At 49.1% G+C, this 12,494-nt stretch overlaps 1 protein-coding gene across 14 annotated transcripts in view; it reads right to left on the reverse strand.

The window, feature by feature from the left end:
• MSI2 (musashi RNA binding protein 2) overlaps positions 1 to 12,494 on the reverse strand; it is a 208,073-nt gene that overhangs the window by 83,237 nt on the left and 112,342 nt on the right. The window lies entirely within an intron of this gene.

Here is a 12,494-nt window from a genome sequence, read left to right on the forward strand (position 1 = left end):
GACACAGGCAGGAGCAGCCTGGACAGAGCAGAACTCCTTGGTTTTGGCCAGAGGCAGCTTCTCCTTTTGGAAACCTGTTGCTTTCTCCCTCTCCCTGCCCTGTCTGACATCTGATCCTGAAGCAGGAAAGTGACCACTTAAAGTGCTGGCCCTAAACAGCCATCTCAGCAACTCTTCCACTTCACATCCATCCCTGGCCATGCCTCATCTCCCTTTCATGGAGACCAGGAAGGGCCAAGGGAGGAAGGGGGGGATGCAAATCAAACCCATGACTTCTCCAAATTGGAGTCACTGTCTTGGCTGAGAATTAGGTTAAAAGAGGTATGAGCAGGGTAGAATCTGGTCAGCCAAGAAAGGTATTCAGAGGTTTTCAAAAGGGCTTTTGAAAAGCTGGAGGAAAGAGGGGAGAGGGGGGAGGGAGAAACTTTAATTCGCATCAGGCTCGGCATTTCCACTTCAGAAGAGAGATGACTGATGAAACGTATTGAAGTGCAACCAAATTGCTTTCAACTTTCATTAGGATTTGCATGATTTATTCCACCTCCATTTAATCTGTGCAGCCACACCTAAAATTTTGCACTTACTGCACAAGGATGTTGTGCTGGGGTTGATTTCCCAGCACTATCACACCTTGAGCTGCTGTTCTGAGGCTGCAGGAGTGGAGGCAGGTGGGTCCTGTTTGCCACTGGACACATCCTGGGCAAGCTCTGAGATGAAATTACAGACTTGCAATTCCCTGTTGTAAACTCAGGGATGATGAAAACCTGTAATATTGAATTATAGAAGGTGCTACAGGAAGGGGGAAGAACTTTAAAGAAAATGTTTTATCCTCTAAAGGACTCTTCTCTTTGTCTGGGGTGTGGCTTTGGGATTTTTTGTTTGTTTTGTTTTGTTTGTTTGAGGTTTTGGGAATTTTTTTTTCCCTCCAGTAATTCTTCCTGTACTTCCCTGTGCCTCTACTCTGTCTTTGTATAAATCATTTATTTTAGCTAAGTGATTTACAATGCAGTTACATGGTCTCCTCATCTCACACAGTGCCACCAAAGGGTCCACCTGTCCCCCCAGATGTCCTCTTAGGCAGCAGACAGACATCCAGCCTATGTCTGTGAAAAATTTCTCAGCCTTGGCTGGCGAGAGTTTGGGAAGGTGGTGAGAACACAAGTTGAACATCCTGAGGTTCTGAAGGATTGTAGTATGTTCCAGGAGATAGAAAAAAATAAAGTGCAGCAAAACCTTACGTGATGCCTAAAATTATCTGATAACCTGTCTCTGCTTAAGTGGTTCTTAACTTTTTTAGTCAAAATGGTTTGCAGAAAGTGCTAGCAATGGCTTGAGACAGTGCAGAACTGCAGGTCTTCTGATACCCATCCTGACTGAGACCTGAAGATGCTGATGCACTGCAAAACACAAACTGCATTAAGCACGGAGCTGTTTGTCCTGCTGTCTGTCTTCCCTCCAAGGGGGAAAACTCACCAGGATGAGCAATACACCAGGAGGCAGATAAGGACCAGGCTGCCCTTCACCCTGCACGCTGCTTATCTCTGCCCCAGGGTTAAGTTTGCTCAGCAATCTTTATTTTTCATTCTCACAGGTCTTGGCCTCACTGGAACCAAAAATTACATATTGCACCTGCTGCTGTGTCCTGGGGCATCGCAGCTCCCGGTGCCTCCTGGTTTCCTACACCAGGGGGATACTCTGTCCCCACTCAATCCCTGCTGCAGAAGGTTTGATATGGAACTTTTCTCCCTCCATTCCCATCCCAGAGCCCTGAGAGCTCTTGGATGTGCAGGAGCACAGACCCAGCAGCCCAGGGAGGTCCCTGTCCCCCGACCCGGCGTGCAGGCTCTCCAGGCTGGACCCACATGTCCTGCCAAAATGACACCTCCTATTGCAAGGACATTACTGGGGACTTCAAAAAGGCTGCTGTGCTGGTTAGGGAGAGCAGAGATGCTCCAGCATGTCCATGTCTCAGCAGCAGCACAGCCCTGAACCACCTGTGCAGCCTCACTGTGCTTCTCCAAGGGCTGCCAGGGCAGAGGAGGGGCTGGTCTCGGCACCAGACCCAGCACTGCAGGGCTGAGGGGCTCTGGGTACAGCCCCTGACCACACTGGGCTCTGCAGTCCCCTTCCCTTCTCCCACCTGTCCCACGCAACACCATCCTCTGGGCAAGCAGGGCTTTGTGCCATGTGTACCAAGCTGGAATGATGATCTTGACAGGGATCTTTTTTATGCAGATAAATCCCTATTAGCAGTAACAAGCATAGGCTGCAGGGGCTAATCCAGGAGGGAGGTTTCCTGGGGCCCCGAGGAGCACAGGCACCCTGGAGCAGGCGCTTCCCCCCTCCAACAGCACCAACTGCTGGGATCAGGGCCGGGCAGCAGCTCCCTGAAAAAGGGTCAGCCCTGACAGTCCACATATGAAACCTGCACGGGGGGAGCGTCTCTGCAGCCGAGTTCAGACGTGGCCCAAGTATGCCTTGAAGAAAAAATTATCAGTGGGGTGTTCTTTGAGCCAGCTGGTGCCCTTTCAACAATGTCTAATTGGTTATCTTTTCTCTTTCCTAAGGTCAGAACATTTTATCTCCGTCTCTGCCCTTTCTGTGCTTACCCCACCCTGCGTTATTTTTTAGGGCAGCCATTGTAGCAGAAGAATAGCCTCTTTCCTCCATAGTCCAGTGACACAATGAGACTTCTTGAAACCTCCTGAATAGATAAAGTGCAGTGGCAAAAGGAAAATTCTATTAACGCTTTGCAAAATAAAACATCTAAGAGCTGGTGAGACAAGCAGGAGAAGAAAATCAATATGGAGAGGGCAGCACGCTTAGAAAAACTTTTCACCAGTTGCAAAAAGGTGGCAAGGGTATGGGAAGGAGGGGGGAGAGAAACTTATTAATGCAGAAAACCCATCAATGGTATGGAAATCTGGCAGAACAGCAAGAACTCAAACTAGAAGAATTTGAATATACAAAGGGCTGAATAGAATGAGCAAACCACACTGCCTCACACACACAGCCCGTTTCTCACGGTTCTCTGTGAAGCAAACACAAGCGGCTTGTTCAAGTTTTCATCAAGGAGAAATAAGGGACACAGTCAAGGTAACTGGCAGTAAACCCTGTAGTAAGCAAATTGATCCCCATTTCAGGGGAAGGGAAAAAAAGAAACAACCCGCAGCCGAAACTCAAGCACACTCAGGGGCTGTGACTGCCCAAGGTACTCCCCTCCTCCAGCCCAGCTCGCCCAGGGTTTTAGAGATGCTCAGCTGCAAGTTTTCCAGGGCTCAGCTCAGAACATGCAGCTCGCACTTTGCATGCAAGAGGCAAGGAAGGTTTTGCCAGGGTTAGAAGCAGGACTGGAAGATGGAATTCACCCACCAGGCAGGACTTCAGCTCCCAGCGAAGCCCTGGGTGCCCCAGCACAGGAGGGGGAGGCTGAGCCACCTCCATGCAGGGCACCCAGACACCAGCAGGCAACCCAAGCCCCCAGCCTCTGTCAGATGGAGCACGGTTCGATACGGAGGCTTACAGGAGCTGATTATTCTGGACTCATTCTGAGCACCAAGTGAGTTACAAAATGAACAGTCTCAGGACTTAGGGTAACTAAAAAAAAAAAACCAAAACAAAGACTTGCCAGTGAACACTGGTTACAAATGGACACTTAGGCCCCCAGACTCTTCTGTCCCAGCACAGCCCATCCATACAGCCAATGCAGACCCAGTTTCTTACATAAAGCCTAACTAATGGGCTTCAGTTTATTTAACTTCTTTTTTTTTTTTCCAATCCACTTGGGGCTCTGAGAAAAGGAAGGGCTCTACCACTTCATTACTCACTGCCTGGAAGGAGGAATAGGGGAGAATAGGAGGAAAGAAAAAAAACCTGGAGGAGCCAAAGGCTTTAATAATCCTAACAGTTCCCAGGGTTATTTAAAATATGCCCAACCAGTTCACAAAAGGCTCCACGGAGATAAATGTATTTGATTTTCTTCCACTTTAATGGAGGCATACATTTAAAGCAACAAAACCAGGGTGACCTAAATAAAATGACTATTAATTGTACTCAGAAAGTCTCTGAATTTAATGCAAGTGATCTAGCCCAGCACAAGAACACAGTATTCTCCAGTCATTCCTCCTACTTTCTTCTTTGGGATTTTCAACTCCTCTTTTCCACGAGGCAGCAGGAGCTGATCAGACCCGGCACAGCCCACAGTCACTCACACTGTAACCAACAGGCTGAGTGCCCTGCAAAACCCAGCAGCGCTTCCACGAGAATCTGTAGGGTGGTGCTGCAGGAGCTGGAGCACTGTGCTGCCACCAAAAGCTGAAGGACCAAACCATTTTCTTTTTCTGAAAAACTTTAAGCCTCATCCTGTATCTCTCCAACTGCACGATGCCCACACAGACACAGACCCAAGAGGTGCCCATGGGCCCTCCTTGTGAAGCCAACCTTCCTGTACAAGGATGAGCACAGGAGCAGCACCCATCACCACGCCAGCTCCGTGTTCTGGTTCTTCCATTTGAGTCAAGTTTACTGAGTAAAACTTCCAGAATGAAACCACCATAACTACACTGAAGTGACACACAGCAGCTTTTATGCCACCTCATCCAGCCCAGGAAGGCTTTTCCTGATCCAAAACCTGAGTTTCCAACACATCCAGAGTAGGTCGAGGTGTTCCTGTGCTCCCTGAAAGTGTCTTCCTGGGGTGGAGGGGTTGTTTTCCACACTCCCAAACAGATCTGGCACTATGTTCTCCATCCCTTCAAGGTAAAGAAGAATAAGGGCAGACAAATGGCATTACACCTGGAATGGAACAGTGGCAATTCCAGCTGGGTCTGGGGAGGGAAGGAATTACTGAAGAACAACCTTCAGTCCCACACAATTTGGTTGTGCCTCTCCTCCCTCCATCCCTGACTCATGAACTTTACAGGTCTATCACCTCTTCTGCTCTTCTAAGAAAAGTGTGCTGGATATTCTGGTCTAATTCCTCAAATTATTTATCCACACTGCACAACTCCTCCAATATTTTGTTTTCTGAAGCAGAAAAACCTCTTAGCTGCCAGTGAACTGTCAGGTGCTGTTATTTTAAATGCGCATGTGAACGCGCTCCTGCAGATTTACAACCTCCCCCCACATAAATTAAGACAAATGCCTATTGCATGGCAGACAATTTGAAATGTCTCCCCCACACCAGGCCTCTGGGCTTGATTACAACAGAATTAAACAAAGAAACAAATTATCCCCCCTCTTTCTGTCACACACTCTCCCCTCCTCCCAGCACAGCCCTGTCTCCTGCCCAAGTCCCCCTGGCCATCACCCAGGTTCCTTCAGCACTGTGTCCCAGCATAGATGACTACCCCAGACCCACCCCAGACCCAACCCAGAGCGTGGCTGGTCCCTCTGCCACCACCCCACACCCAACCCAGAACATGGCTGGTCCCTCTGCCACCACCCCACCCCGCTGATCCCATCCTGCCCAGAGCCCCAGGGAGCGAAGCGGGGATCTCCAGGCTGAGAGTGCCACTCCAGCTTCCCGAGGTAGCCCTGGCTCTCTGAGGGCTTCACCTCCTCTGTGGAGCAGGCACGATGTGGGTTGTGTTCCCTGGGGTGCTGGGGACACAGGCTGAGGTCCCTGGCTGAGCCCTCCCCAGTGTGCCGTGGTGACAATTTCCCAACCGCGGGCTGACAGATTCTGCACTGCGATAACAATCAATGCCATACTGTGCAAGCACAAATTCCAGTGCTAGCAATTTTTTTCCCCCCAGCAGTCAAGGCTTTAAAAAGTCTTCTTCAGCAATTATAGCTAATAAAACTACAATTTTATTCAACACACACATATCATTGTAACTAATTTTGCTCCATCAGGGCTGAAATTAAAACAGTCATTCAATCACGTTAATCTCAGGGCTTGCTCACCAGCCGTGACATGGCAAAGAGCATCCCCAATGCTTGCCAAAAAGCACTGTGGCTACTGTTGGACTTCAAAATGCTCCTGCAAAACACGAACACGTTACTCAACGCTTACTCTACCAAGGGGGATGTAAGAATGACTAATGCTCTCCAGAAAAAAACAGCTTTCCACAGCAGGACAAATTAAACATGACTTCATAGACGATTTCTCATTAATTCCTTCTCTGGCATTAATAACATGGAGTATTGATGAAAGCAAAGCTCCCATCAAGTTATAAACTACCTGAGGACTCTTGCAGTGTTTCTTTACCTGCTGTGGAAAGCTGGTTTTTTGTTTGTTAGCTAACAACACCGACAGGGAATACAGGTTCTTGCAAAAAAACCCACCAAACCAAGGAAGAACCCAGAAACATCAAAACAGTTCTTTCTTCAGCCTCTGGGGCTGCAGCAGAGAAGGTGGTGATAAGAAGGGAAAGGCAGACCAGGCAATAACCTCTCCAGCAGCAGAAAGGTTGGGAGTGGATAAACTGCCAGGGACATTTCTCCTAAGGGGAAGATACACCCACACATCCAGGGAGAGACTCCGGGGTACCTGCATGAAAATGGGACTCAGACCAGAGCATCCTGGGAGGCAGCTCATCCTGCCCTTGGACACAGGCAGGTGGCCCTCACCTCCCAGTTACCTCCAACACCAGATACTCCATGGATGCATTTCACTATGAAAGTCCAACTGAAGACAACGGAGAGCCACAGCTCCCCTCTCCCAGCTGCAGGGCATTTGCTGGCTGTGCTTTTAGGGAACAGAAAAGCTGCCTGGTCAGAGCCCAGCCTGGGCGGGGGTTACTCTGCAATCAAGTCCTGCTGCCAGGTCTAATTGTCCAGAACGATCCCTGCCCGATCCCTGCCTGCAGCACAGGCAGCTCTCCCCTGGGTCTCCTTAGCTTGATGGGAAAATAGGTTCCGGTGCTGCAGTTCTGAAATGGACTAAGAGAGTCAGGAGCCGGCCCGAGAGCGTGGCTGGGAGAGCACAGGAGCCAGAGGAACATCCCTGTCCCACAGGGAACCAACGTCCAGATGCAGCCAGGGCTCTGGGATCCCGAAGGAATAGAGTACAGGGGGTACACTCAACCACCCTGCACCTGAGGTTCAGCTGCTTGAGGTCACTACAGACACACAGACCCCAAAGGACAGGTGAACAACCCACCAGGTGCTGTTAGAGCCCTACACCAATGGAGAACTGCACCACAAGCTTCAGATTTCACTGCAGAACAGCAGGATCCTGCTGAGAACGGGCAGGGCTGTGCCACTGGCCCAAGACTCATGGCCTCAGTGTCTCTAGGGACAGCAGCAGGTCCCAGAGTGCCACCAGCCAGGACTTCCCACATGCCTGAAATAGCTCTGGGCAGTGGCACAGATGTCACATGTCATATAAATCAAGGGCTCCTGTGATGACACACTTCGTACCTATCAGTGCAATACACACACACACACACACACAAACACAAACACACACACAAACAAACACACACACACACACACACACTCACTCTGACCTGGCCACAGACAGAAGTGCCACAGCAGCTAAAACCAGTCATTCAATCTGAAACTGGGGTTAAACTGTGGAGCTCCTGCTACCGCCCTTCCCCAGAGAGGCAAGAACAGAATCCTGTTCCAAACATCTGCTGGAGAGGATCCAGGCTCCCTTACAAACACTTAATTCACCCTGCCTCAAAACTTCCTTGTGTTTTACCCATCTAACAGACAAGGAAGAGGGTGGGACTAGAAGGGAAGTTGAGTTACAGGCATTTTAGTGACCTACACGTGGCCCCAGAGCCAAGCACCATCCTGGAACTCTGCCTTGGGTTCCCTGCCAGCATCGGGGGATCCCCTTCCCACACTCATCCTTCTCCATCTGTTTATTGAGGCCCCCATCTCCTTGCACATGTGCACATACTGTGCATTATTTTCTGTAAACTTCCCCAACAACACAAGAAATTTTGGCAAATGTCTTCTTGTGGGATCCACAACGGCATGAAGAACCCAAGCTCCATCATCCTGCTCCATGTGCCCTCCCCACCTGCCTGAAGGAGCCACCACCAGATAAAAACACAAAGCAAACCCACACAAGGGCTACTTTTTAAATGCATGCATAATAATTCTAAACTACTCTTCTGGGGTTGCCTTTGGAGCTTTTGGGTTTTACAGGTTTAAGCGTCTGCTGTCGAAAGGCTGGAGAACTTCAGCTCTTTGGAAAGCAATGGCTGAGAGCTCCATGCAACCGCATCACTCGCTGAAGCTTAAATAGATCAAATATCACAAGAGTCGACAGCACCAAAGCTCAAAGGAGCACAGCTCCTTTACCACCTCAGGTGCTCCCAGGCCAGGCCTGCCCATCCAGGTAGTGCCCAGGGGGTGCTGTGGGGCAGGGCAGGACCCCTCTCCTCCCCTCCGGCAGCACTGGAACATTGCTCCTTCAGCATTCCAGCCAGCCAGGTGCGAGGCGTTGGTGATTTTACTTTCACGGAACATTAGGCACCGTCAGCAGAAATAATTCTTCCTCCCTTCACCGTGCTCGTTTGCATATTAGCACTGCAAAGTTGCAATCTGTTTTCTTTTCCAAACAATACTGAGGGTGCTGCCCACCAGGCCTGGCTGGAGCCCATTCTGGAAGTGCCAGGGCTGTTTCAGCCCCAGTCAGAGGAGAGGCAGCCTCCTCCCCTGATGGCTTTTAGCAGCAGCACTGCCTGGAAAGACAGATCTAAACACGGGCCCTCCTTTCTGGCTGCAGCAAGAGGGATGTTGCTGTTTCATTTAACCACAGCACCAGTTCAGCACCTGCTTCTCTCCTGGCCTTGCTGCAGCCACAGCAGCGAAGTCCAGAGGAGGCCAACGAGACGATGAGAGTAGCTTTACATGGGATATTAGGAAGAAATTCCTCACTTTGAGGGTGGTGAGGCACAGGGTGCCCAGAGCAGCTGTGGCTGCCCCTGGATCCCTGGAAGTGTCCCAGGCCAGGCTGAACAGACACTTGGAGTGCTCTGGGACAGTGGAAGGTGTCCCTGTCCATGGCAGGGGTGGCACTGGATGGGCTTTAATGTCCCTCCCCACTCAAACCATCCTGGGATCCCATGAATAACCTGTGGGCATTCACTGAGTGCCCTGAAGCCACACACAGAAACCCAGCTCAGAGAATACTGAGAAAAACTCTATTCCCAAGAAAGCCAGCGTGTTTTCACAGATGCCTTTGCAGCAGAGTCCCAGGGCAGGCCAGACTCAGGGACAGATCTGATTAAGAGACATCCTGACCAAAGGAACAGGATCGGGTTTAAAGAGCTTCCTGCTGCCCTTTCGTAAATACCTGCTGAATAAGTGTGAAGATAAGACAAGGATTGCATTACGAGGCTTCCTGATGCATGAAGGGCTTTTTTATTGCCCAGATTTGAAAGGAAAAAAAAAAAAGGATGAACAATTGCCACAGCCAGCTCCAGCTAAAGGCTCAGCTGCAGAATCAAACTTCAGTTTATTAGGAAAGGAAAACTCATCTAAGTTCTCTTTGACTGTAATGAAAAAAAGTTTCATTTTATTTCCTGCTGGATCCTTTTTCCTTTTATTGTTCTTTTCATATACTGTCTTACATATTAAGAAATATTTTTCCAGGGCTGCTTGTTCTAAACAGAACTGTCCACCCTTATTTTTCCACCCCAAATCAAACACAGCTTATCTCTCTACAGTTAGGGATTTTTTTTAATTTATGGAAAAACCATTTGCAAACTAGACCCTTGCTATGACAAGTGTGGATGATGCTGCACTCAAGAAGGTGCCATTTTTTTGGCCTGGGGGTCCAAGGCCACCCTCCAACCCTGACTTTGCAGGTGGAGGATGGTGGCTGGAGCAGCTCTGCCTATGCAGAACACTCCAAACCCTCTGTCCTGTGCAGCCTGCTGACAGGGTGAGTGGTCAGAGAATGGTTTGGTGCACTCTCACCAAGGTCATTGCACTCATGACTTACCACTTTTTAATAAAAATTCCTTTCAGGCTATTGGAGCAGAGTCCCCCTACACAGACAGAGCTGCTCTGGCAGCTCACAGCGCCCACGCACAGGAAGCAGAAGTGATTTTCCCACTGCCACAAATTAATGATAAGAACAGGAAAAGACAAGACGCTGGCTTTGCTTTCAGAATCTGCTTAGACAGACGAGAGCTATGCAACAACACCCAGCGCTTGGGATGTGGATTTCCCTGAGCTCCGAGCCCCAGCACATCCCTGCACCACACACATCACAGCGAGAGGAGAAATAACCAACACGAAGCACTTGCTCTGATTTCTGCTGTTCAGGGCTTTGGACACTTCTTTACCTCTTAAAATACCCCAGTTAGTCTTGATGAGAAGGCAGAAGCCCAAAGCACTTGAGGGAATGATTTTTTTAAGCCTGTTCATGGCAGAAATCATCATTTACTTAACAGTGGCCAGAATCACCACTGCTGCCTGAGTTTACAGAGCGGGGAGCACAGAGGCCATGAAATGCCACTGCCATCACCCAGGACCTCGGGACATTTGCTGCAGCCTGGCCCTTCCACCCCAGCTCAATCAGGGCACTCAGACAGCAACACCAGTCTGGGCTGTCAGGATGGGATTTCAGTGTACCACCTTGATTCTCTTCCCTGCAGCTCCACCCCTTCCCACTCTCCAGTCAGGCTCTGGAGCCAGCCGTAATAAATGCTGGGAAAGGCAATCCCTCCAGGAGAGCAGGCTATTAAGGCTGAATATAGTATTAAAAAGAAAGCAATTAGTGGTGCTGCTGTGCTGGGCACAGCTCCTCTCCCCCTCCCCAGCCCTCGGAGGTGTGTGCATCCCGCTCCACCGGGGTCATCCTGTTTGGAGAGGGGTTGAACGCCCAGGAATGACGGGTACTGCTGGCTAAATTGAGTTTTTACACGTGTCAGCAACACCAAATCTCATCAGCTTGACAGAGCCTCACCCAGGCATCTGAAACCAAGGTTCAGCTGCAATTTTTAATTACCCCTGGCCGGCACGGGGATTACAGGGTAATCACCGAAGCCAGGATCCTGGAACCACAGAACTCCTCTTTTAGAGCTGCTACAGAAAAAACAAGGGGTTCTGTTGTGAGAGGGTTTTTTTGTTCTTGAAGTCAATTCAACCTCCCGCAGCTCCTGACATCACCAAAGTGATTTCTGTGAGAAAGAAGTAATTCTCTTTAGTTTATAAATGAAAATTTAAAAAAGAATCCTATTCCCCACTCTTATAATCTGAGTCACGAGGACTCGGGGCTAGGGGCAAGCAGAGAGGGAGAACTGTCCATACAAACACAACATGGTTCAATAATGCTTTACAGGTGAAAATGGCCCGAAGTTTTCCACAGGTGCCATCTCCATGTGTGTTGAACCTGCGGTGGCCACGTGCACAGGATGTGTGTCTTTTCTCCTGTCTACTCCAGACTCCCCAATCCCCAGATTCTGCCTCCCCCCGAGCTGCTCCCAAGGGAAGCTCCCAACTTTTCACTCCTTTTCCTCCCCAGGCCCTGGAGAACAATCCCACCCTCCCTCCTCCCTCTCCACAGGGCCCAACAGCTGCCTTTGAATGGTTTGTTTCAAACCTCTTGGCTTCAAACACTTTTTATTTCTTGCCCAAAAGCTATTTGAATGGATTATGTCCCAGTGATGAATCTCTCCTAGAAACGTGACAAGAGCCTCTTGAATCATGGCAAACAGGCTCGGTAAATCAACCAAACGGCAAAAAAGGGGAAAGAGAGGATTTGGGTGTTAAGAATGAGGTGACAGGTCCACACATCAATCCCTCCTGACTGACAAGACGTCCTTCCAAGATGGGAGAGATATTTTTTAAGTTTGCTTCCCCTGACTCCACATTATTTCACCAAAATAACGCCAGATACAATAATTAAGCTGCGATCTTGGTGGATTGTTCACAATGATAATTCCACCTTTGTAATTCAGCTTCAAATAAACCCCCTTTGTTCTGTCTTATTACACAGATTCTGGTATCATTCAAGTATATTAACTGTAGCCTATTACTGTCACACAAAAATGCTCCCTGAGCCATAGCAAAAGGCTCCCCAGACAAAACTTTATGTCATGTTAATCCAAGCTTTAATAACGATGAGGATATATAACTGTATTCTAATTGTGCTTTGTGTTTCTGCATACAAAAACCAGAAAATATCAGAAGTGACAGAGGCAGCCTTCCTCCAGCCCAGCACCAGCTCCTCGCCAGGATGCCTCTGCCCCCCTCCCTTCTCACTAAAATAGGGGCTAAAAGCAGTGGAGAGCAATTCCAGCCAAATCCCAGCTCACGCCAAAGCCGAGCCTAAGGCACAGAGGGAAAACTGGGCTGGTGGTGCTAAGTGCTGCGGCTGCTACTGCAACAGAAATTAATACCCTCTAAAATAGCACTTAAACAGGGATAATCAGTATTATGGAAATTGTACATGTTTAATTCTGGAGTGTCTGCTGAAAACATTGCGTGATGAAGGACTGTGGGAAGCAGAGCGTTCATTTTGGAGCCAAGGCTTAAAATAGGCAGAGGGGGAAAAAAATGGGGAAAGAGAGGGAAGGGGA

This window comes from Cyanistes caeruleus, chromosome 21 (assembly GCF_971803275.1).
Source record: "Cyanistes caeruleus chromosome 21, bCyaCae1.hap1.1, whole genome shotgun sequence".
Lineage (NCBI taxonomy): Eukaryota > Metazoa > Chordata > Aves > Passeriformes > Paridae > Cyanistes > Cyanistes caeruleus.